Genomic DNA, 22,647 nt, shown 5'->3' with positions numbered 1-22,647 from the left:
TTCTAAATTAATTCTCGCAAGGTGGCAAGCTCAATTAGCCCCTTTTGATTTTGAGATACAATATAAAAAGGAATTTATAATTTCCTTCATGATTTCCTATCTAGGGAATATCTAAATTTCAAATAAATTTTTATAATTCCTTTCTTAATGAAAAGACCTTGATTACTGTCTTAAAGGTAATACCGTTATATAGAGATTTACAAAATCTTATAATTGAAAAAATTATATATGATATGGTTGAAGAAGAATTTTATGTCTATAATTATGAAGAGGTCAGGCAAATGTTTGATCTACATGAATTAGATACATCTACCTAAAACTAATTATTTTATTTGTAGCGTGGATCCTCAATAGCAATGGGCCAGAGAAAGAGAAAGAGGCAAATCAGGAGAAAGATCTTTCTCCTGGGAAGATCATCCCCAGGAAGATCATATTCTCATGGATCGTCATACGGATCCTCATCTAATTCTGCAGTTATACAAATAGGAAACAAGAGTTTGATAAACTCTAAAATATCACAGAAAGGCGAATCATCGTCATCTCCTTTAATTCATTTGAAAGATATTACTGAAGACGGTCTGTTATACGGATGATTGCAAAGTGATACATTTGCTTCTATAGCTAAAAAAGAGGACAATGATGATTCAAGTCCTACAAAATAATAGAAAATAAAGAAATGATATTTCTTGTTGAAAACTCTGAGATTCAGAGGAGAAATAAACCATGGAAGATACTCTAAAAATATTTGATGAATACTTTATATTTTCCAAGTGAGTCATACAAAACCTGTACTTATTATGAGACTATTCTCACTTCTACAGGCAGTGTATATTTTGACCACTTTACTAGGTATAATACAGAAGAGAATGTTTATAACTTCTCAAAACTTATTATCAAATGGATTATATCCATTGAAGATTGGGGGATGACCACAATGATCGAAAGACAGATCTGTCTTAAAGGATCTCATATAAATTTTACTTATTGGGATTATATCCAAGCCTTTGATAAAGTTCTTTAATATAATAATGATCGACATAAACATACTTGGTTTATGAAGATATGTGCAAAGATATTTGCAAAACCAATTCCTAACTGGTTTTTGAGCTGGTGGTCATACCACAGTCCAACCATCAAGATATTATTAGATCTATTTCTTAAGTTATACAAAGAATGGACCCAAGTTTCTCCAAAGTTAAACGAGCTATATCATACAGATCATATCTGTAATATTGAAAATATTGATCAAACCTACTTCTTTATTGAATTTTCAATTTCATGGATACACAAATGAGCTCCGAAATTGGGATTCATAGGAGAATATATCCCATGTTTATACAAGGTATTTTATAATAATTTTTAGGATAAATTAATGCGAAAAGATCCCAAACCAAAAATTTTGCATGGATAAGAACTTCTGGACTCTATTACATTTAAAGTTCAGAAATATGGAGCAGCCCCTAGAAAGGATATTATTGAGGACAGTGCAATTAAACACACTGCTAGAAGGATCTTCTGTCACACCTCAAAACCTATTGGGGCGGACTGGCACCTGAAACTGAGGAGGCCCGGGAGAACCAGCTCATAACCTTATACTTCCCATGCATACCTCTATGACAACCTGAAATTCAGACAGCATCATGTCGCATATAAAAGGAAATAATCACCTGTATAAGCTCGAGCACACATATAGATATATATACAATACTTGGCCGTTGGAGCCATCACGTTTATTAACAAAACACCACCTTGACTGTACATTAGGTCTACAAAGCCTCTAGACAATACACAGAGTTTCTCTAAGGTCGGGACACACCCCGCCATATAACTAACTTCTATACAATACCAAAAGTGACTGATATGACGCGGAAAGCCCCAAAGCAAATTGGAGCTCACCAAAAGCAGCTGGATATCCCGGCTCCTACTGTGCGGTGTATGAGCTGAGGTACCTATGCCTGTAGCATGAAATGCAGGACCCCCGTGGGGGACATCAGTACAAAATATGTACTAAGTATGTAAAGCTGTAGATAATCACATATGATATAGGAGCTCAATAGAAATCAGAAACAAGTGAATAAATTGTAATATGAGTGGACCACACTTACTAGAACTTGTGACAACCTATACATTGTATTTATTCAATCACTTTACCTTCGTTCTTATCATCTTTGTAATCATTACTGTATTGTACTATACCATTAGGCTGCCCCCAGTACATATCAACTGGGATCGACCCATATAGGCTTATGCCCCTGGGATACCACCCATAAACACATAAATAGGGATCGACCCATGATAGGCTTATGCCCCTAGGATACCACTTGATAAGAGAGAACTTCCATCACTTAGTTCAATTAATCTTTGAGATTGTTATTTCGGTTGCCACCGCATTTTTGATACTTTGAAACAATGATACATCAATAAGAGACATATAAATAAGCCATCAATGCAATAACAATGAAGTAAGAACTCATTGGCATATCAATGAAGTGTTTTGGAGTCATCAATGCCATAACAATGAAGTAGGAACTTATTGGTATATCAATGAAATGTTTTGGAGTCATTAATAGCACACGGATCTTGTTTGAGTAACCGGATACCTTCTGACATTCATTAGTGTAATAAACATGTAAGATTTGGAAAACAAGTAAGTATTGGAATGTCATGAAATCTTGTAGGGTGGAAACAAGTTCATTGGTAACGTAGGACATCATACAAAACCATTATGGATCACATGTTACTGAATAACTTTGGAAACTTTCTTAATAGAACAATTGTTCACTTTCATGCCAAAGATATGGTATAGAGAATGCTTTACATACCTGACTGTCAACCTTCAATACTAGTCCCAAATGGACTTTCCATCTTTTTGGATTACTTATCTACAATGAACTTATATAGCAATCTAGTATTAGCGACCAAACGTCACAATTCAATTATTTGAATTCACCAAACTAGTGGTTAAGTAGTAAGCCTTAATTACACTATAAAGGGTGTCACTTTAACCCTCTTATACTCCAATTACATTCACATGCCATGCATATTCATACAACATCCTCCAATATCAAGTTTGGATTCATTTATCCTTCTAACTAATCCATTAAACCAAATTGAGCTATAGACATAAATAATCATCAATTCAATAGTATATCACCATATCCACCTTCCATAACTCAATTACCATATCCATCTTCCATAACTCAATTACCATATCCACCATCCACAATTCAATATAACCAAACCATGCAAAATAGTTCATAACCCTATTTTCATCACCTTTCAATAACAACCAATACATATAATCCTCTATCACACATATACATATGGAAAAGAACAAAGGCAAACAATATTCATACCTTAGAATTCACCTCTTGATTATGCAATCCTGTTTGCATAAATAATAGGTGCCGTTCGAAGCTCTCAAGATGACAAACGCAGTTATTGGATTACTTTGGAATTTCTACGGTTGAATCAAATGTAATTTAAAGGTCAAATTTGGCTAGGGTTTGTTCTTTCTCAATGATTGATGATGAAAATGAGTTTTTGAACTCATATACATGTACATATACACATATTCCCATCCATAATATATTAGGAAGTGACCAAAATGCCTTTAAAATTTAAATAATGTCAAATCTGTCCTTTGGTGGACTGTTTTGATAAGCTAAAGTAGATCGACCATAACTATTTTCTCCGATATCGGATTTGAGTGAAATTGGTATCGTTGGAAGGATAATTCAAAGGAATTTCATTTAATATAAAGTAGGCCACCCAGTTCATCCTGTACAAGGAGTTATGGTTGTTTGAAGTTGACCCTAAAAATCAGTTTTGATAGGCTGAAGTAAAACAAGTATATCTCCTTACTCAAACGTTGGATTTGGATGAAACCAATTGCATTGGAAAGAAGACTCAAATATCTTTCTTTTCATAGGTCTCAGCTCTCCCAATTCAGTATATTAAGGGAGTTATGATTGTTCGAAGTTGACCCAAAAATCCGACTGGCCTTAGTACATTTACTATTCCCAAATATCACGGCCACCGTTTTATAGTTTCGAACGTGCTCGATTATATCCAAAACCTATCCATTTTTTAAAATCTTTATATTGTTGGAAAGCTTATTCAATAACTTTCGTATGGAACCATCGACGGGCGAATTCCGGTATAAATAAAATAAAAAAAATTAATTCCATATAAATAAGACCAATACACGTACTTGAATATGCCAATACACGTACTTGAATACGGGGTGTTACATCCTTCCCCCCTTTAGGACGATACCTTCAAAAATACCCAATCATCTCTAGAAAACTCTAGCCCTCTCCTTCTACTATCCGCATATGACTTATGTCGACTTTGGCCTATTTTCAGTCGTTGCTGAATTACTTTAACCTTCTCTATGGCTTGATAAACAAGATCCGGTCCAAACAAAAGAGTTTCACCCACTTCGAACCATCCTATTGGTGATCTACACTTCCTTCCATATAAAGCTTTATATGGTGCCATTTTGATACTTGAATGACAGCTATTATTGTAGGCAAACTCAATAAGAGGTAAATGATCATCCCAGTTGCCCTTAAAATCTATTACACAAGCTCGTAGCATATCTTCAAGTGTTTGGATGGTACGTTCTGCTTGTCCATCTATTTGAGGGTGAAAAGCTGTACTCAACTTCATTTGTATTCCCAAACACCTCTGAAAAGACTTCCAAAAGTTTGCGGTAAATTGGGTTCCCCGATTTGATATAATAGAGATTGGCACTCCATGTAATCGGACTATCTCTTTAATGTATAGCTTTGCATACTCTTCAACTGTGTAAGTGGTCCTAACTGGTAGGAAATGTGCGGATTTGGTAAGCCTATCAACAATCACCCATATAGAATCAAACTTTTGGGAAGTACGAGGCAAACCAATAACGAAATCCATGTTGATCATGTCCCACTTCCAGCTTGGAAGATCAATGCATTGCATATAACCTCCGGGGTTTTGGTGCTCAACTTTAACTCTTTGACAATTTGGACATTCAGCTACAAATTCTGCAATGCTCTTCTTTATGTCATTCCACCAATACATATCTTTCAAATCTTGATACATTTTGGTTGATCCTAGATGATGGAATACCTTGAACAATGTGCTTCTATCATAATCTTCTTTCTTAGCCTATCTACATCCGGCACACACAATTGGTTTTGGCACTGAAGTACTCCTTCTCGTGTAAGCTCAAATGCCTTGGTCGCATAACTCTAAACGTTCTCCTTAAGCTATAATAAAATAGGATCTGCATATTGCTTCTCTTTCATTTCAGCTACTAATGAAGATTCCGTAGCATTATGTACGATAACCTCTTTATTCGGAGTTTCAAGAAGGCGAACTCCCAAACTAGATAACTGGTGAAGATCTTTAATCATCCCTTGCCTTTCTATAGTTGCCATCATATCCTTATGACTTAACGCATTAACTACCACATTTTCTTTCCCTGGATGGTACAAGATATCAACATTGTAGTCCTTTAATAGTTCAAGCCATCTCCGCTGCCTTAAATTTAGATCCTTCTGATTAAAAATATATTGCAAGCTCTTATGGTCAGTATATATATCAACATGAACCCCATATAAGTAGTGGCGCCATATCTTTAAAGCAAAAATAACTGCTGCCAGCTCAAGATCGTGTGTAGGATAATTTTTCTCATGTGGTCGTAATTATCTAGAAGCATATGCTATTACCTTACCATGCTGCATCAATACACATCCTAAACAATTTCTAGAAGCATCACAATACACTGTATACCCTTCGGTGCCTTCTGGAAGTACCAACACGGGTGTAGAAATCAACTTGTTCTTTAAATCTTGAAAACTCTTCTCACAGGCATCATTCCATTGGAATTTGGATGATTTATGGGTTAGCTTGGTTAAGGGTGCTGAAATGGAAGAAAAGCCTTTAACAAACCTTCTATAATAACCGGCCAACCCGAGAAAACTACGAATCTCCATAGGCATTGTGGGCCTTGGCCAGTTCTTCACAGCTTCTATCTTTTGAGCATCAACCTTTATCCTTAACTAGATACAATATTACCCAAAAATGCCACCGACTTTAACCAAATCTCACATTTAGAGAACTTTGCATAAAGCTTACAATCACGAAGAGTCTGTAATGCCTGTCGTAAGTGATTGGCATGGTCCTCTTCTGATCTAGAATAAACTAGAATATCATCTATAAAAGCTATCACAAATACATCCAGGAATGGCTTAAACACCCTATTCATCAAATCCATAAAAGCTGCGGGTGCATTTGTTAGCCCAAATGACATAACTAGAAACTCATAATGACCATACCGTGTTTGAAAAGCTGTCTTGGGTATATCCTTTTCTTTGACCCACACTTGGTGGTAACCTGACCTCAAATCAATCTTAGAAAAGCACTTGGCGCCCTGTAACTGATCAAATAAATCATCAATTCTTGGGAGAGGATATTTATTCTTAATAGTCACCTTATTCAATTGCCAATAGTCAATACACATCCTCAGCGAGCCATCCTTTTTGCACACAAATAACACTGGTGCTCCCCAGGGGGACATACTAGGCCTTATGAATCCCTTCTCTAGCAAATCTTTCAATTGCTCTTTCAATTCTCGTAATTCTACTGGGGATATTCTATATGGAGGAATGGAGATTGGTTGGGTGCCTGGTATTACATCAATACCAAACTCTACTTCTCGTTCAGGAGGCAAACCTGGAAGATCTTCAGGAAATACATCAGAAAATTCATTTACCACCGAAACAACGTGAAGAGTTGGTGGCGCCGCTTCTGTATACCTTACTCTAACTAAATGATATATATATATATATATCCCTTGGAGATCATTCTTCTTGCCTTAAAATAAGAAATAAATCTACCTCTTGGCGCACCAATTTCACCTTTCCATTCAAGGACTGATTCATTTGGAAAATAGAAATATACCTTTTTCGTGCAGCAATAAATTGTGGCATAACAAGATGCTAACCAGTCCATACCCATTATAACATCAAAATATACCATTTCTAACTCCACAAGATCAGCCATCGTATCATGACCACAAACAGTTACTATGTAGTTTCGGTAAACCCTTCTAGCTATAATAGATTCCCCAATTGGTATGGACACTTCAAATGGCTTAACTAACAGTTCGGGTATTCTTTCAAACTTTCTAGCAACCAATGGAGTAACTTAAGATAATGTAGAACCGGGATCAATTAAGGCATATACATCGAATGAAAAGATAGACAACGTACCCGTAACTACTTCTGGGGAAGCGTCTAAATTATGTCGATCCACTAGAGCATACGTACGATTTTGAGCCCCGCTAGAACTCGTGGCTCCTCTATCACCTCTAATATGACCCATTGGTTGTGCACCCCTTCCTGAATAAGACATCGATGATGATAACGCAACAAATGACCCTGTAGGTCGTGCCATACCCCCTATGACCCTTCATGGGCATTCTCTCATCATATGCCCCGACATACCGCACCAAAAGTAAACATTGGTACCTAGCCGACATGCGCCCAAATGATACCTTCCACATTTATTGCATGGCTCTCGAGGAGGTCTCGATTGGCTTATATTCCCTTGCCCTTGGTACCCCACTGTCCGCGAACTCTGACTCTCACTTCTGTACCCAAATTGATTTCCTCTGGACCCTTGGAACTATGGTGGGGCACTAGCTACAGAATAAGAGGTTAATGGCCTAGGTGGTCTAGCAGAAAATTATGGTTTGAACCCTCCTTGGGATGCCATGAACTGCCCTGTAGATCTGGCCCTCTTGGAATATCCTCTTTCTAATTCCTGTGTTCTTCTTATCTACCTTTGATCTTCCATTTTCTATGTAAAAGCTTGGATCCTCGCTATGTCCATATCTTTATTCAAAGCGGCAATAGTACAATCTCTAACCAAATATAGATCTATCCTATCAACATATTGATGAACTCTATCATCCATAGTAGCTACAACATTAGGAGCATATCTAGACAAGGAATTAAATCGGAGACTGTACTCCCTCACGCTCATATTCCCCTGACAAAGATTTAAAAACTGATCTGCACGGGCCTGACGAATCTCGAATGGAAGATAATGATCAAGAACATCTCTTTGAACACTTTCCAAGTAGCTGGGGGTGCATCAATACCCCTAGATCGTTTCCAGTCCTCGTACCAATATATAGCCTCCCCTTTAAATCTATACGTCGCTAACTCTACTGTCTCTCTACCCGTTATATGTATAACATCTAAGGCCCTTTGAATTTGATCAATAAAGTCCTGTGGGTCCTCGTTAAGATCTGATCCAGTAAAAGTGGGAGGATCCATCTTAAGAAAATCCTGTGTTCGAAGGCTAGCCGCCCTATCTGTACCACTAGGACCCGTGGTAGGAATGGCTTGCCCTTGAGCTTTCCCAGCAACTATACGAGTCAAAAGTTATACTGCATTTCTAAGATCTTAATCAACAACATTAATAGGTGGCTCTGGGGATATAGTTCTCCTCCCCCTTATTTCTTCCGGAGTGGAGGAAGTTTCTGATGCATGCTCAGCTGGAGCCTCACTTTGATTAGCTAGTATAGCTGGTATAGTGGGTGACTTACTAGTCCTCTATCCGGCAGCCACATCTACTTGCTTACCGGTATTCTTACTTCTGGTAACCAGCATCATTACTATAATAAGAGAAACAAACGGATTCAGTGGTCAACTATGACTTCATATACAATATAGGCTCTATCGCACGATCTAAGACATGAAGAAAAGAAACAACTCCTAAATGTCCATAGCCTCATGTTTATAGATACGGTGCACAACACACCGATAAACAAAACTCTACGTAGACACGGCTTTGTAGACTCACTAGGACGAACTGCTCTGATACCACTTTTGTCACGCCTCAAATCCTATTGGCGCGGACTGGCACCCGTAACCGAGGAGGCCCGGGAGAACCAGCTCATAACCTTATACTTCCCATGCATACCTCTATGACAACCCAAAATTCGGACAGCATCATGTCGCATATAAAAAGAAATTATCACCTGTATAAGCTCGAGTACACATATATATGTATATACAATACTTGGCCGTTGGAGCCATCATGTCTATTAACAAAACACCACCTTGACTGTACATTAGGTCTACAAAGCCTCTAGACAATACACAGAGTTTAACTAAGGTCGGGACATACCCCGCCATATAACAAACTTCTATACAATACCAAAAGTGACTGGATATGACACGGAAAGCCCCGAAGCAAACTGGAGCTCACCAAAAGCAGCTGGATATCTCGGCTCCTACTTATGCAGTGTATGAGCTGACGTACCTGTGCCTGCAGTATGAAATACAGGTCCCCCGTGGGGGACATCAGTACGAAATATGTACTGAGTATGTAAAGTTGTAGATAATCACATATGATATAGGAGCTCAATAGAAATCAGAAACAAGTGAATAAATCTCAATAGGAGTGGACCACACTTACTAGAACTTGTGACAACCTATACATTGTATTTATTCAATCACTTTACCTTTGTTCTTATTATCTTTGTAATCATTACTGTATTGTACTGTGACCATTAGGCTGCCCTCAGTACATATCAACTGGGATCGACCCATATAGGCTTATGCCTCTGGGATACCACCCATAAATACATAAATAGGGATCGACCCATGATAGACTTATGTCCCTGGGATACCACTCGATAAGAGAGAACTTCCATCACTTAGTTCAATTAATCTTTGAGATTGTTATTTCGGTCGCCATCGCATTTTTGATACTTTGAAACAATAATACATCAATAAGAGACATATAAATAGACCATCAATGCAATAACAATGAAGTAAGAACTCATTGGCACATCAATAAAGTATTTTGGAGTCATCAATGCCATAACAATGAAGTAGGAACTTATTGGTATATCAATGAAACGTTTTAGAGTCATTAATAGCACATGGATCTTGTTTGAGTAACCGGATACCTTCTGACATTCATTATGTAATAAACATGTAAGATTTGGAAAACAAGTAAGTATTGGAATGTCTTGAAATCTTGTAGGGTGAAAACAAGTTCATTGGTAACGTAGGATATCATACAAAACCATTATGGATCAGATGTTACTGAATAACTTTGGAAACTTTCTTAATAGAACAATTGTTCACTTTCATGCCAAAGATATGGTATAGAGAATGCTTTACATACCTAACTGTCAACCTTCAATACTAGTCTCAAATGGACTTTTCGTCTTTTCGGATTACTTATCTACAATGAACGTATATAGCAATCTAGTATTAGAGACCAAACGTTACAATTCAATTATTTGAATTCACCAAACTAGTGGTTAAGTAGTAAGCCTTAATTACACCATAAAGGGTGTCACTTTAACCCTCTTATACTCCAATTACATTCACATGCCATGCATATTCATACAACATCCTCCAATATCAAGTTTGGATTCATTTATCCTTCCAACCAATCCATTAAACCAAATTGAGCCATAGACATAAATAATCATTAATTCAATAGTATATCACCATATCCACCTTCCATAACTCAATTACCATATCCATCTTCCATAACTCAATTACCATAACCACCCTCCACTATTCAATACAACCAAACCATGCAAAATAGTCCATAACCCTATTTTCATCACCTTTCAATAACAACCAATACATATAATCCTCTATCACACATATACATATGGAAAAGAACAAAGACAAACAATATTCATACCTTAGAATTCACCTCTTGATTATGCAATCCTGTTTCCACAAATAATAGGTGTCGTTCGAAGCTCTTGAGATGACAAACGCAGTTATCGGATTACTATGGAATTTCTACGGTTGAATCAAAAGTAATTTAAAGGTCAAATTTGGCTAGGGTTTGTTCTTTCTCAATGATTGATGATGAAAATGAGTTTTTGAACTCATATACATGTACATATACACATATTCCCGTCCATAATATATTAGGAAGTGACCAAAATGCCTTTAAAATTTAAATAATGTCAAATCTGTCCTTTGGTGGACTATTTTGATAAGCTAAAGTAGATCGACCATAACTATTTGCTCCGATATCGGATTTGAGTGAAATTGGTATCATTGGAAGGATAATTCAAAGAAATTTCATTTCATATAAAGTAGGCCACCCAGTTCATCCTGTACAAGGAGTTATGGTCGTTTGAAGTTGACCCTAAAAATCAGTTTTGATAGGCTGAAGTAAAACGAGTATAAATCCTTACTCAGACGTTGGATATGGATGAAACCAATTGCATTGGAAAGAAGACTCAAAGATCTTTCTTTTCATAGGTCGTAGATATCTCAGTTCGGTATATTAAGGGAGTTATGATCGTTTGAAGTTGACCCAAAAATTCAGCTGGCCTCAGTAGTTTGTGTGCAGGAAATTTTCCTGCACATTTACTATTCCCAAATATCACGGCCACCATTTTATAGTTTTGAACGTGATCGATTATATTCGAAACCTATCCATTTTTGAAAATCTTTATATCGTTGGAAAGCTTATTCAATAACCTTCGTATGGAACCATCGACGGACAAATTTTAGTATAAATAAAATAAATAAATTAATTCCATATAAATAAGACCAATATACGTACTTGAATATGCCAATACACGTACTTGAATACGGGGTGTTACATCTTCGTGCAAGACGGAGATAGAATTGAAATGATAGAAAAATACTTGGAAGAACTTAAAAGAAATATACTTCATTTCGTTGATCAATATGATAAGTCAGACACTTCAATGAAAAGTGTGACCAGTGATGAAATCGCTGAAGAAGATATTCAGGACTCTCAGCTTATCCCCTCAGATAAGATACTATCTGACGATGCCATTGAATGAACAAAAGAATTCCCTGGGAAATTAAAAGGAAAAAATAAAATATAAAAAATATACTGTTTACACAGTAATTACACTGTGCACGGGACCCGAATATGGGACCTATTTTTACTGTACATAGATTCCTATGCAGGATATATACTATGCACGAGACCCGAATACGGGGCCCTTATTACTATTCATAGATTCTTTTTTTTCCCTATATATATAAGCCTTCATTTGTTAGAGAAGACAGAAGCTTTTGTACATCTTTAGAAATTTTGGGGAAGAATTCTCTCTCTACTCTCTTAATTTCTCTCTTGTAAATTTCCTTCAAGTGTGAATAAATATCATTGTCGCTACTATTCCAGCCTTGATTTCGGCCATATAAGATATTTATTCATTCTCTTATTTTGAGTTATTTACTTACTCTCTCTCCCTCTCCGACCGTGACTATGTCCGGCTAAGTAGCTTTCATATCTATGCTGAAGATCTAACTTCTCGTGTATAATAACCATGAAAGATCCAGACTCTATCAAAATATAAAGAAATTTCTCTAAAGTTTCCTGACGTGGTTCTGAGATGGTGGTATAGATAAAGTTGGTACTTTTTTTGTTGGCTGTCTTAGTGACTACGTCTAGCAAGCCATGACTCTTAAGCCCGTTAAAGTTGAAGAAAAAAATATCCTTTTTCACAGTTAGAACCGCTAGACACATGGGCTCAACTCAAAGTATATATTCAATTCTGACAGACCTTTTGCTCGGGTAAAGAATTAATACTCCCATACAGTCAATAAGCAGTAAGAAATTTCCGTATATTTTGGTTCTTTCGATAGTATAGTCTGGATGGCCATGAGGATTACCGTCAGCCCTCTAATCCTGTCAATCCTATATGTAAGTAAAATTTATATAACAATAATAATAATAATAATAAAAATTATATTTGTAGTACTATTTCAAATATAAAATTTATATTCATATAATATTTGAGATATACTGGAAATATACAATTATAACATATATTTAAAATGAAAAAATTATTCAAACTTGGATTGCGTAAAGAATAGCAGAATTATTTTGTAAATACAGAAAAAATAAAGGCAATAATGGAAAAGGAAATGAAGGAAGAAAGAGTTGCCCAACTACATTAATTTACCTAATTAATGAAAGAGGTTTTCCAAAATTTTAATGAATATACTTAGAATAAATGAGAATTTATTTAGGTTTAGATTTGGCTAATCTATAATTAGTTTTTGGTTATTATTGTAATTTTGAGAGTAAGACTAAACGTCTGGAATGTATTTTTTAAGATGTGAAAATTATCTTGTATATACTTATTAGATTGTTTATTGCAAGTTACAACAACACTTTTTCATAAATATTGAATTAAAGAAATAATTACAAGTTATAACCACTTTTTGAAAGTTAATTCTTTTTAATTAAAAAAATGGTTTAGCATTATTATTGTTCATATTATCTCCTAATTTTTAGTCTTTAATATCTATCTCTCCTCGTTAACTCTTTTGATAATCATGGTAGGAATAATTGTTGGCTTCAATAATTATCTTTATTTATATATTTTTTTTTTAACTTTATCAGATAACTTACTAAATCTATTCTTAAAGTAAGGAGTAAAATTTGGTAAAGATATTCTCTATATTAATACAGGTTTTTTGACTTTTCAGTAAATTTTATTTTTTACTTTTTCAATATTTACGTGATTCTCCATATTTACTTTATTGATAAAAGATTTTTATTGTGTTGATAATTATGGAAGAATTAAATCTGGTCAATATTATATCTTCATTTATTACACTTCTTACATTTTTAAAAAAAAATAAAAAATCTCACGATTTTTCATTTGGTTTCTCCCTTTCTCTCCCTAATCTTCAGTATACTACGAAGATTAGTCAACCCGGCCATTTTCAGTGAAATTGACTTGGTAAACTCAATCCACTGATTGATTATTTAGTTGACTATCAAAGTGTAAACCCAAAATCCTTTAAAAGTTTCATTAACGGGAAGCATGAATTCCCAGCAACCCAAAACCCTTAAAAATTAAAACCCCAACCAAATAAATGTATTGATTATGTGTGAAAATTATTTTATATGTACTTTTTAAAATGTTTATTGCAAGTTGTAACTATATTTTTGTATAATTATTGAAATATACTGATTGCCAGCAAGTAAAATTGATATAGTAAATCATTACCGATATCAACCATTGCTAATACTGATTATCCTTTTTATTGCAACGAATAATTATTTGATATCAAACAATAATTTATTTTCAATATGTACGGTGATAGTATTTTACTAAATATTCATTACATACACTAAATAAGTCATGTAATATACACCACCATTTTTTTTATTAATTTTGCATTTGTAAAACTAATTTCATACAAATATGACGTATACGAAGCTTCATCAATATGAATTTTCATATCAATCTCATACATTGAGAATTAAAGAAAAAATATTACTTAAATATGAAATGAGTATATAAACTGGTTTCGACAGAATTTATTAAATTAATTAATGGATATCATATTATGTACCATTTTCATATACTAAAGCCATTTATAAGCATACAATATTTACATGTAGAATCTTATAGAAACTACTTTCATAAATTGAGACCTCAAAAATTGAAAATTATTTAAAATATGACTTTGATATATATAAACTGATTTCAATTTAATCGTATAAAATAATACTGAATACCGGGTTGTATACAATTTTTACAGATCAAAACTAAATGATTAACATATAATATTTATTGGCATCAGTTTCGTAATTCCATCACCAATATTATTGAAAATTTAAAATTCATGAATTAGAAATAAAAATATTGTACAATAATCCATAATTGTAGAGGGATTAGGTAAGAAGGAACTATGAAGAGAGAAGGAGAATATTTGTTTTCCCTTTTTAAAATTGAATATAAATATAATTGAAGAAATAGGAAAAAAAATATGTTTATTAATATGTTCCATAATTTTAGCTATAATAACTTACTCCCATTAAAATGAAAGATTTTTTTGTCAAATATATATATATAGAGAGAAAATTTCTTATTTTTTTTTGTTTTAAATCTTTTATTATTATTATTTTTTTTTTCTTTTAAAAGTTGCTATTACAATCTAAGAAGTATTGTTATGATTTGCAATATATAATCTAAGAATGTATATTTTTATTTTTTCCCTTTTACGATTGTATTGTTATGTAAAATCCTTTCAGGATATCGTTCAGCTTTGGACTTAAATTCCATGGGCTTTGAGTCCATTTTTAATTCTTGTATATCAGTTGCACAATAACAACCTTTTCCCTATGTTTTCTGTATATTGCAATGTATACATTGTATACCATTGTGGCAACTTCCATATTTTGCTTCTACATATACATGATATAACAAGTGTATATCTGTTGGTTTCCCATCTATATTCACTGGATACCATGGTATATCTGGGTGTATACCAGTCCTATTTCTTGTATATCACTCAATTTATGGACTTTAATGGGGCTTTACTCGATGAAGGTTGGGTTTAACCCAATGGAATGCGAGAGATGGGAGTATGATGGACTCAATGGGGGAGTTTCATGCAAAGGAAAAAAGTAAGGATTAGCACATTAATGCAAAACATTTACATATTCAAAGTGACAGGATTCACATCTTCAAATTAAAAAAAATCTTGATATCTTAAGTTTCCAAGACAAATAACACAAACAAGACCTCAGTGTTAATCATGATATCTTGGAAATTACTTAAATTTCAAGTGTACGCTAAGAATATATTTAGCAAGGCAGCCCATATTGCAGAGAAACAAATCATCGGTCTAATCCTAAAGTCATATAACAAGGAGCAAACAATTTTTTTTAATCAGATCTAGGAAAGGACACCTCCTTAACAAGTTTTTACTTGGTTAAATTAACAAGTATCAGTTGTAAAATATGTTAGCCGAAGCAATTTCACAGACGTTCTATAATCATAAATTCAAAGAATCAGACAGGACCCTTTAATCTTAATTCATATAGGACTGGGAGATAGACACACTGGAATCTTATTATTAAACAAAATTAATTCAAAGAACTAATCATGATTTAACCTTCCCCTAATCCTACTTTAAGTATGAGAAAATATAGTGTAAGTCATGTGCATATAAGTGATACGAGACCATCTGGTCCTAACGTAATGACAAGAATGAAAACTAACTCACATTTGAAACTACAATTCAATTTTTTTTGGAAATATATATATATGTGTATGTGACGCCCTAGGTGTTGGCTACTGAAAATTCTAAGTTTTTGAATTCACTGTCCTGACTACGACTCACCCTATGAGTCATCGGGTGTCTTGATGGGCCATAGGACCAAAATCATAGGGTGTCCAGTGAGTTTTGCCCGAGTTGCTGCCTTGGTGACGACTTGAGGTAGTGAGTCGTAAAAACTCATTACGAGTCGTATAGTCCCCTTCCGTAGCCAAACTAGTATGACACCCAAAGTTTTCTACCTTGAGTCTGACTAGACTCAACGAGTCATAATAACTCTATATGAGTCGTAAGGTACCAATCATAGGGTGACCAGCGTTACCTAAAAGTTTCTGTATGGATTATGTAATACCCCAAAAATCCAGACCAATATTAGAACCATGCTTCGAGCTTATGAGAAATAAATTATAGTTTTTTGGCAGTTTTATAGTGAGTTTGATGTATATTAAGGCCTCAAATAACTCCCAGCTACTAGACGAATTAAAATATCCCTTACCAATTGAGTTTTTGATAAGAATGTTATCTTAGTCAACTTAAAATGAGCATATCTTTTTCTATACATAGAATTTTCTAGTTTAAGACCTGCCAAAGTGTAGAAAATTCAATCAGCTTTTCAATGATACCAATTTTGCCTTAATTCGATAACCGGGTAAGAAGTTATGGTGATTTTAGTTCCAGGCAGTAAGGCACCATGATACCACCGCATCGCAGTGACAGGCCAAATGGCATTTGTCCATCGTTGGCATAATCCAGTATCTCATTGCGATAAGTTTTTATCACATCAAAAATCATGATAAGACCTGTACTGCATTGTGGTAGAGTGTAAATCCACACTTATCAGTTTCCAGTGACACAACGCAATAGGATCGTGCCGCGCCAGAGTGCCAGTTCACACTCATCCTTTTCCAGTGACACAACGTGATACCACCGCGTTGCGCCAAAGTGCACTTTTACACTTATCCGTGGAATGCACTAGCAGACAAATTCTAGTGGCTCACCGCAATGGTACCGCATCGCGGTGAAGACCAAAAATGAGAATTTCAGTGATAGAAATTTAATTCTTTCCAGGGGCAATTTGGTATTTTTTTTATGGCCCTAATCAGTCCAAAAAATATAAATTAATCCCCAAAAGCTGAATAAGTCATTATTTACTCAATTTTTTTCCAAATCAAGAGTATTCTTTCTTAAGTAGTAAACCATAGCTTTCAAAATTCAAGATCAATCCTCAATAAAATCACCAAGAAACTTTAAGAAGTCGTCAACCAGGTATGTTATGTGTTCATCCTTGGGTTCCTTTAACCGTTAGAGTTCAAGACCCCTTTTTAAAACTACAAATTTTCAGATTCATAATTTACATGCGCAAATTGAGTTGTATTCATGTTTGTGTTGTTGTATGGGTTTCAATTCAAGATTTAATTATAAGTTTCATGAACATAAGGTAGCATGTATATTGATTTATGTAATTCCCATGTCAAAACCCTTGAAATTGCAAGTCTAAGTTGTCGTCATGATGCTTATGTATTGTTTATTATCATGTGCATTTATTATGCTCCCCAAGTGTTTGATAGAATGACCATGTGAATTAAATAGTGCAATCATGACATGTTAGAATGTGTTCTCATTTATGTACAAGTTCATGACCTCCAAGTGTTTGACAAAATGAATCAGTGAACGAATTATGAACAATTGACTATTGCTATGCTTTCAAGATTTGTTGTGTTTTATTATTGATGCTATCGAGTTCTAGGGGTATTTAATACCCAAAATCTAGCTTTTTAGTTAGTTATAGTAGTAATATACTAGCCTCTACAAAGGTCACGAACAGTAGTACTTAGTTAGTTAACAGAACTCAATGAACGCAGTCCAGCTCAGTCAGTCTGCACGATCAGTGTCAGTTCAGTTATGATTAGTATAGTCTAGTTAAGTAATACAAGTCATTTTAGTTGAGAGTAGGATTCAGCATCGAGCGAACCCAGGGATGGTGGCATTCCTATTAGTATAGGGTTTGACCCTTAGTAGCACTGCTTGAGTTACAGAACTACATAGCCAGCGTAGTTTTGAGATGTATTTCTATTAGTTTAGGGTTGACACATATCTCATGATGTATTCCTGTTAGTTTAGGGTTGAAAAGGTGTTTTCCTGTTAGTTTAGGGTTGATCCAACCATTGTTAGTACCCATGGCATAGTACTAGCACCCTTCCAACTGGAGTCACAGGTTAGACCCCTATCAGCTCAGACTGGGGCATGTCGGTTAGATGATACCTCCCACAATTTCAGTTTCAGTATTCAGTTCAGAACTTAGTTTAGTTTTGCTTGACCATAGCATACAATTTATTCATTATTCAGTTATCAGATTTCAGTATTTCAGTTACATATTATATAAGAAGCATATTATATGCTTGGTCAGGCATTCTAACATTTTACAGCCTTTACGTATTTATATTCAGTATCCTCATGCTAACCAGACCATCTCTACTCCATGTATGTTTACTAAGTTACTTCAAATCATTTAGCTAGTTATTACTTTATGTTCAGTTATTCCATGTTATTCATTCAGTTGATTATCATTAATGCATATAAGCCCATGCATCTCAGCCTTACCTCATTTAGCATACAGTATATTTAAAGTACTGATTGTATACTCATTTCTTGCGCTATGATATTTCATATCATAGTTTTGGATGCTCAGGTTTCCGAGTGTATCTAGATATCCTAGTGCTCCAGTAGTAACAACAGTGGTGAGTCCTTATGTTTCGAGGACCAGTTATGTTATTTCGTTATTTTTCTCAGTTTTAGCAGACAATCGAAGTTAGTTGGGAGCTTGTCCCATTAACTCCTCAGTTATTTAATTAGAGGCTTTCAGACTGGAACGGATTGTTAGTTAGCTTTTCAGTAAGTTTTCAAATGTTAACTTCATGATTCAATACTGATTACAGTTTTTAAAACCTTATGGAATTTCAGTCAAATTCAACACATGTTCTATTTGTCATCAGTTTTGTTCAGTGCTCACAATAGGTACCCACCTCATGGGTTAGTTTGTGGTCTCTTAGAACTGTAAGCACCATGTTGCACCCAGGGTGTACTCTCAGGGCATTACAGATTACGACTCGGACCCCATGGGTCCTTACGAGTTGTATAGTGATCCGTAGTCACTAACAATAATTTTTAGATTATAAATTAAAAGCATTTTGTACATTTTCCTTTTTCACTAAACATAACCCTTGACTTTAAAACTTTATTGGGACCCTATTCCCATTCATAACACTCCAAAATAACTTTTCTCTTCTCAGAAATTCTCTTAAGCAAGATAGTTAGGGTTTTCTCAAGGTTGGTTATCTAGAGTTTCCAAGGGAAAATTCCCTTTAAATTTGTGATCCTTTCACGCATGTACCTCTTTCCCCAAAATTTATTTTTTTAAAAGCATGTGCTTAAGAGGTTACTCATGTGGTTTAATTGTTGATTTTTGGATATGGATTGAGGGTTTTAAATGATTGTTGTTTATGTGATGTTTCATATTTACTTTTTCATTCTTTATATTTTAAATGGTGGTATTGAAACCAATATAATGCATGGATGTGTGAATTGAATGAGGAATATATCTTCCCCAAGTTTGATGAGTTAATGATTTGAAGCTTGCAATAACCTCAAACCAAATAATGTGAAATCAGCTTTGAACATGAGAATTTGCTTTTTGAAAAGTATTTTGAAACCTTGCACAATATATAAGAGTAATGGAACGTGAATTGACTTTAAAGAGGGCTTGATTGGCATGAGTTGAATTTTAATTAAAAACTTTGGAGTCCTATTGCTGAGGGGTTAGAGTCCCACTTGGCTAGATGATTGGTTTCTACTTAGGACTTTTGATTCCCGTTGGTTGGTTGGGTTAGAGTCCTACTTGGGTACATGGTCTGGTTCCTACGTGAATTTTGGAGTCTCATAGGCTAATTAGGTTAGATCCCATTAGTAAATTGATTAATTTGGCAAAGTGACATGTGCTTGCAAACCACAATCGGTATGATGATGCCACTTGATAATTCCTTAATGAGTTACTCATTGTTTGATGATTAGGAATGTGTGAAAAGAATTTTAATTAGGATTTAATAGAGGTTGTGTATCTATGCCATGAAAGTAGAGGTCCTAAGAGGCTAATACTGGAAATCGTGATTGCCGACGTGGGGATCTAAATTACTGGATGGTTCGAGTCCCCCATGCTATATGACTGATTTCTTAAGTCACTCTTGATGTATGTTTGTTGGTTTGATTTCCCCATAGTGCATATGCATATGTGATTATTCTCTGGTTCATTTGGCTATACGTACTGGGGCACTTTCAGCTAGGGGTGAGCTGGACACATATAGCCCGCGGGTGCCTTATTATGATGGTTATGCTACACAGTCTAGGTTAATGATTTTAAAGTGCATGCTAATCTGTGTACCCTATCCCGACATTTGATATATTTATATATGCATGTGATCATGTGTATTGGATTTTGATGAATTTTGAACTGTTGATAATGGCATTATTCTACCCTAACCCCCACGTTACATTGTAATACCCCGTAATTTTTCCTAGCTTAAACTTATCTCGAGAACGATAAGGAGTAGCTTCTAGGATGAGTGGTGTTTATTTCATGTGAAATTCTTTAGATTTGGACTTTCCATAGAGTAGGAAACTAAATTATCTTTCCAACGATATAAGATTCATCTAAATCTGATAACCGGGTAAGACATTATGGTTATTTTAAGTTTCAATCGTAAAACAATGTGATTTGGGTCCTTAGCACGTTGCGGAGAAACATAAATCATAATTGTCAATTTCTAGTGAAACTCCGTGATTTTGGCGCATCGCGGACATGCCGAATTTTTTGTTTGGTAATTTTTAGTGTCACTCCGCGATACTGGCGTGTCGCGCTAGTGGTCGAAATGACAAACTTAGGGGCTCCGCAATGGTGGCGCATCACAGAGGGAACCCAATTCCCACTCGTCCTTTTTCCAGTGACCCACCGCGATTGTGGCGTGTCGTGGTGGCCACCCAGATTGGGAAAAAATACGTTTTCCAGTTCTGTTTAAAAGTTAAAGAAGACATTTTGGTAAATTACCAAACCCCCAATCCGTCCAAAAACAGAAGATTTATCAAATTTTAAAGCACTTTATGCTTTATTCATTTCTCCTCAAAGCAAAACCCTAGTTCATCATACTTCCTCCCCAAGAAACTTAAAATTCCTCCACTAATTTTTCAAGATAGTCCAAATTTAAGGATTCCCAATATAAAAACACTAAGAATCCATCTCCAAAACATCAATAGGAATCTAAGATTTGAGTTTCTCATCAAGGATCATCAATGAAGGTATGTTGGTTTGAACAAGGATAAATATTTCTTCCTTGTGCCTAAAACTTTACTTGTATTATAACTAACTGCAATTTATATGATTTTCCATATATTTCAAGTTAGGGTTTATACCTATTATCATTATTTGCAAGATTATGAGATTTCCCATGATTTAGAAGTTAAATTACATAACTTTATTCATATTTCTATGCCTTGTGCAGTAATTTCCAGATTTTAAGATGATTTATGAATATTTACATTACCAAGTATGAATTTTGAGATATTTTAACATGAGATTAATGCTTGGGTCACTAGACCTCATTTAAAGATTATTGTTTCAAGATTGTTTGTGCTGTAAGCACCCCATGACTAGATTATTTTCAGATTTTAGATAAAGAATCCACTTTATTTCAGAAGATTTGAGATTTAAAGAAAAAACAAATCATAGTTAGTTTTCTATAAACCTTTGTATAAGTTCTAAAGTGGATTTCTTAAGATTTTAAGCATGATATTGGGAGTACTATTTAGCACCGAGATGGGTAAGTTACTACGGTTTCATACCCAGAACTATGTGCCATCGTAGGTACAGATTATCAGATTATTCCCACTTCTATGTGGATAACTCAGATTATGATCACACAGATTAGATTGTTCTATTCCGATGGCAAGGGTAGAACAACCCTAACCTTACAGGGGGTAGTCGTGGGACACCATGGATGCTCACATAGTGTACATATCAGTTAGAAGAACCTCCAATAAGATGTCCCCTACTCTTAAACAGTTTTATTTGATTTGAAGCCTTTAGATGCAAAAAATAAGTTTTTAGACTTCATTAGCCTATGTGATTTGAGAAATAGAACAGAACTACAGATTTCAGAACTAAGTGTGATAACTCACCAGATTTAGATTACATGTTTTATTATTTATGCTTTACTTCTAGATTTTAGATTACTCAAGATTACGTGAGTCATTTAGATTTAGCATGTATGATTTTATAAACTATGATGATATTATTTACTTATTGCATACACCCCCATATACTCAGTACATCATTAAAGTACTGATCTACATATATGTCTATGTGCTACATTATCTCATAATGTAGGTATAGCTGCTTATTCTTAGGAGCGTGATTGATCTTTGAGCACCTTATCTATATCCCTGCAGTTGGTGAGTCCTCATAGTTCGAGGGCTTAGTTATTCAAATTTC

The sequence above is a fragment of the Capsicum annuum genome, chromosome 7, assembly GCF_002878395.1.
Source record: "Capsicum annuum cultivar UCD-10X-F1 chromosome 7, UCD10Xv1.1, whole genome shotgun sequence".
In the NCBI taxonomy this organism is placed as follows: Eukaryota; Viridiplantae; Streptophyta; class Magnoliopsida; order Solanales; family Solanaceae; genus Capsicum; species Capsicum annuum.
This window is presented reverse-complemented; position numbering follows the sequence as displayed.